Below are 6,000 nucleotides of genomic sequence, written 5' to 3' on the forward strand. Positions count from 1 at the left end.
CTACATGAGTTTTAAGCTACATTATGCCATATTTACAGGGGTGCAATCCATGTATTTTTGTGAGTCTTGTAGTGAGTGCATCGAGCTCATGAAGTAGGGTACTTGATGTTACTGCTTTGCTAGTCTGAATCTGCTATATCATGGTACTATGTAAACCTGCTGCTACAAGTCATTCTGTGCATAATCTGGAGATGTTAACTAAGGATGTCTTGTTATACATGTCATGCTCTATCAATCCATGCCCCTGGTTGCATTTATAGCCTGCTGTAGCTTGTTGTAATCTTGCTCCAAACTTGCTAAATAATGTTGGTTTCAGCCTGTTAACATTAAGTCCAGTTTTACCATGAGCTTTGCTAGTGATCCATGCACCATAGGAACTTGATCTTGCCATGCTTAGCTTCATACATATGTCATATTACTATTGGTTGCCTTCACATGCCATGAATTTCTCTGTGGTGAGTGGTACAAGCTCAACAACATGCCTACTTATCGTTGTTCCTGCCATGTCTGAATCTGTCTTATCACTTGCCATGTTTGCATGGATGCTACCATGTTTTCTGTTGATCTTTGGAATTAGTTCATTAAAGGAGTTTTGTTATTTGTCTTTAGTATTAGCATGCCATGCCTTTGTTTTCCATGAGAAAATCCTGTAGCATGTTGTTTGATAGCTCTAAACATTGCAACCTGATGTTATTTTTGCTAAGCCTGTAAACTGTTATTATTTGCAATCTTGCCATGTGTTTTTGAGCATGTTCTAGTGATTTCTAGAGATAGCTCATTGTTCATGTTTTGTCATGCTTTACCTGTAAGTCATGTCCATGCCTTTTGTTTTCATGTTAAGGTGCTGTAGCATGTTGTTTTGATGCTTGCAATATGCCTAGTTGCTGTTTTGGACAGCTTGTCCTTTAAACTTGTTTCATGTGTGTGTGTTGAACCGTTGCTCCGTTTTGAGTGTACTCTATATGAAACTTGCTTAGAATTGCATGTACTTTCATATTAACATGTTGCATCCATGTTTTGACGTGTTTGTTTGATGTTTGTATGCATTTTGCTTCAATGTCATGTTTAACTTGTTTTGCTCATATCTTCGAGGCCGTAGCTCCTAACTAAATGAACTTTATATATAACTTGACTAGAATTTCGTGTAGATCATCTTGGTGCATCTTAACTTGCTGTTTAACAACTTCAACTTAATGTTTGTTCAGAACCAATTTCGAAATTCACATATGAGGACTTACCGCAATTGTTATATGTTGTTTCCGGCCTCATTTAAACTTGCATTGATGTGTTGTTCTTGTTTGCATCATCTCTTGCCATGAGTAGCCTCATCTAGATTTTTCATGCATCATACTTGGTTGAGCATCATGCCATGTCTATGTGTTGTGTGTTTACCTTGTTGTTTGCTTCTTTCCGGTTGTGCGCTTCTTCTCGATAGCTCCCGTTTTGTTGCGATCGTGAGGATTCGTTCGTCTACGCTTGGTTCGTCTTCGTGGCTTCATCTCCTTCATGGACTCGTGCTTCTTCCTTGCGGGATTTCAGGCAAGATGACCGCTACCCTGGATCTCACTACTATCATTGCTATGCTAGTTGCTTCGTTCTATCGCTATGCTGCGCTACCTATCACTTGTTCTTCAAGCCTTCCCAAATTGACATGTGAGCCTCTAACCTTTACGCCCTTCCTAGCAAACCGTTGTTTGGCTATGTTACCGCTTTACTCAGCCCCTCTTATAGCGTTGTTAGTTGCAGGTGAAGTAGAAGATTGCTCCATGGTGGACATGTTTATGTTGGGATATCACAATATCTCTTATTTAATTAATGCATCTATATACTTGGTAAAGGGTGTTAGGCTCGGCCTTATGCCTGGTGTTTTGTTCCACCCTTGCCGCCCTAGTTTCCATCATATCGGTATTATGTTCCCGGATTTTGCGTCCCTAACACGGTTGGGTGATTTATGGGACCCCCTTGACAACTCGCCTTGAATAAAACTCCTCCAGCAAGGCCCAACATTGGTTTTACCATTTGCCTACCACCTATACCTTTCCCTTGGGAGTAATTAACCCGAGGGTCATCTTATTTTAGCCCCTCGGGCCAATGCTTTTCTAAGTGTTGGTCCAAACTAGAGCACCGTGCGGGACCATCCCTTGGCAACTTGGGTTACGTCGGTACATGTACGCTTCGCTTATCCGGTGTGTCCTGAGAACGAGATACGTGCGACTCCTATCGGGATTGTCGACACATCGGGCGGCTTTGCTAGTCTTGTTTTACCATTGTCGAAATGTCTTGTAACCGGGATTCCGAGACTGACCGGGTCTTCCCGGGAGAAGGAATATCCTTCGTTGATCGCGAGAGCTTATCATTGGCTATGTTGGGACACCCCTGCAGGGTATTATCTTTCGAAAGCCGTGCCCGCAGTTATGTGGCAGATGGGAATTTGTTAATGTCCGGTTGTAGATAACTTGACACCAGATACGAATTAAAACGCATCAACCGTGTGTGTAGCCGTGATGGTCTCTTTTTGGCGGAGTCCGGGAAGTGAACACGGTTTTGGGTTATGATTGAAGTAAGTAGGATTTCAGGATCACCTCTTGATCATTGCTAGCTTCACGACCGTTCCATTTGCTTCTCTTCTCGCTCTCATTTGCGTATGTTAGCCACCTTATATGCTTAGTCGTTGCTGCAACCTCACCACTTTACCCCTTCCTTTCCGATTAAGCTTTGCTAGTCTTGATACCCATGGTAATGGGATTGCTGAGTCCTCGTGGCTCACAGATTACTACAACAACAGTTGCAGGTACAGGTTACGCGATGATCTTGACGCGGGAGCGATGTTTACTTGTTTTGGAGTTCTTCTTCTGCTTCTTCTTTGATCAGGGGATAGGTTCCAGGTCGGCAGCCTGGGCTAGCAGGGTGGATGTCGTTTGAGTTTCTGTTTGTGTTTCATCCATAGTCGGATGGTGCTCTTATGTAAGATGAGGTTGTATTCGTGTGGCATTGTATGCCTTTTGTATGTATCCCCATCTATTATGTAATGTTGATGTAATGATATCCACCTTGCAAAAGCGTATCAATATGCGGTTCTATCCTTGGTGGGACCTTCGAGTCTATTTAGGATAGTATCGCATATTGGGCGTGACATACTATCACTTATTTATCTGCACCGATTTTGACTACTGATGAAGTTTTCTGAAATCCCCCCGAGTCATTCACCGGAAAAGATGAGAAGTCGTGAACGTTGAGCGTACTTGGGCCAGGGATGATTCTTAGAAGTGCAAATTGTCGAATCACAAAAGCTTCACTATAACGTCGAGAAAAGATTCCAACTCCACAAAGAATCAAACCAACACAAGCAACATGGCACATAAACTCACTAGGTCTGAATAATCAGATCCGCGAGAATATAGACCTATTGGGATTCATGGCATAGCTGCCACAACGAACCGGAGTAATTTATTTGTAAAACTCCACGACTACCACTAGATGTTAATGAAGACTAGAAATTTCTTGAAGATTTGAGATCTCCCACCTCGCAGCATCAAGATGGCAGCCAGCGGCAAGAGAACAAGAAGGTTTTCAACTAGGGCTTTCCTTAAAGAAGTTGGCGCTGAAAAGTACACCACCAATCAAATGAAGGATGGGAGGTCGGGTTTCTTTACCCAACTGACCACTTCGCCCAAGGGCCAGTTGAAGCTTGTGTAGATGTTGTAAGATGAAGGAAACTTCACCCTTGATGGGATAAATGGACGATATTCCACAAGTCACAACAGAAGAGAATGGTATCCTCATGACACCTTTCTATGAAGAGGAGGTCAGAATTGCGATGTTCCAAATGGAACATAGCAAGGATCCAGGTCCGGATGGCTTCCCCGTGGAATTCTATCATAATTTCTAGGATATCATCAAGTCTGATCTATTAGAATTGTTCAATTGTCTTCATGCCGAACAACTTGACTTATTCAGGATTAATTTCGGTGAGATTGCTTTATTACCAAAAATCAAGGAGGCTGAAAGAATCCAGCAATATAGACCCATATTCCTTCTTAATGCCATCTTCAAGGTATTCACCAAAGTGGCTACTAATAGGCTCAACTCGGCAGCTGAGCATGTCGTTCTTCCTTCTCAAATGGCTTTCATGCAAGGTAAATATACTTCACAGAGTAGTAATCCTACATGAGACCATTCATTCGATGCACTGGAAAAACATGAGTGGAGTAGTATTCAACATTGACTGTGAAAAGTATTATCACAAAGTCAAATGGTCATTTCTGTTAGGGAACGTAGTAATTTCAAAAATTTCCTACGATCATGTAAGATCTATCTAGGAGATGCATAGCAACGAGAGGGGAGAGTTTTCCCACGTACCCTCGTAGACCGAAAGTGGAAGCGTTTAGTAACGCGGTTGATGTAGTCGAACGTTGATACATCTCCAACGTATCTATAATTTCTTATTGTTCCATGCTATTATATTATCTGTTTTGGATGTTTAATGGGCTTTAATATGCTCTTTTATATTATTTTTGGGACTAACCTACTAATCGGAGGCCCAGTGTCAGTTTCTGTTTTTTGCCCTATTTTAGAGTTTTGCAGAAAAGGAATACCAAACGGAGTCCAAATGGAATGAAACCTTCGCGATGATCTTTCTTGGGCCGAAAGCAAACCAAAAGACTTGGATTTGAAGTCAGAAATGCCACAAGGCGTCCACGAGGCAGGAGGGCGCGCCCAGGGGGGTAGGTGCGCCCCCACCCTCATGGGCCCCTCGTAGGTCCACCGATATACTTCTTTCACCTATATATACTCTTATACCCTAGAAACATCAGGGGGAGCCATGAAACCAGTTTTCCACCACCGCAACCTTCTGTACCCGTGAGATCCCATCTTGGGGCCTTTTTTGGTGATCTACCGGAAAGGGAATCGATCACGAAGGGCTTCTACATCAACACCATTTCCTCTCTGATGAAGCGTGAGTAGTTTACCACAGACCTTCGGGTCCATAGTTATTAGCTAGATGGATTCTTCTCTCTCTTTGATTCTCAATACAAAGTTCTCCTCGATGTTCTTGGAGATCTATTTGATGTAATACTCTTTTGCGGTGTGTTTGCCGAGATCCGATGAATTGTGGATTTATGAACAAGATTATCTATGAATATTATTTGGTTCTTCTCTGAATTCTTGTATGCATGATTTGATATCTTTGCAAGTCTCTTCTAATTATCGGTTTAGTTTGGCCTACTAGATTGATCTTTCTTGCAATGGGAGAATTTCTTAGCTTTGGGTTCAATCTTGTGGTGTCCTTTCCCAGTGATAGTAGGGGCAACAAGGCACGTATTGTATTGTTGCCATCGAGGATAAAAAGATGGGGTTTATATCATATTGCTTGAGTTTATCCCTCTACATCATGCCATCTTGCTTAATGCATTACTCCGTTCTTATGAACTTAATACTCTAGATGCATGCTGGATAGCGGTCGATGTGTGGAGTAATAGTAGTAGATGCAGAATCATTTCGGTCTACTTGACACGGACGTGATGCCTATGTTCATGATCATTACCTTAGATGTCTTCATAATTATGCACTTTTCTATCAATTGCTCGGTAGTAATTTGTTCACCCACCGTAATACATGCTATCTCGAGAGAAGCCAGTAGTGAAACCTATGGCCCCCGGGTCTCTTTTCTATTATATTACATCTCTTTTTCATTATATCGCATCTCTTTAAATCTAGTTTACTATTTTGCAATCTTTACTTTCCAATCTATACAACAAAAATACCAAGAATATTTACTTTACTATCTCTATTATATCTCACTTTTGCGAGTGACCGTGAAGGGATTGACAACCCCTTTATCGCGTTGGTTGGAAGGTTCTTGATTGTTTGTGCGGGTACTAGGTGATTTGTGCGTCGTCTCCTACTAGATTGATACCTTGGTTCTCAAAACTGAGGGAAATACTCACGATACTTTGCTGCATCACCCTTTTCTCTTCAAGGGAAAACCAACGCATGCTC

Source organism: Triticum aestivum, chromosome 2B (assembly GCF_018294505.1).
Source record: "Triticum aestivum cultivar Chinese Spring chromosome 2B, IWGSC CS RefSeq v2.1, whole genome shotgun sequence".
Lineage (NCBI taxonomy): Eukaryota > Viridiplantae > Streptophyta > Magnoliopsida > Poales > Poaceae > Triticum > Triticum aestivum.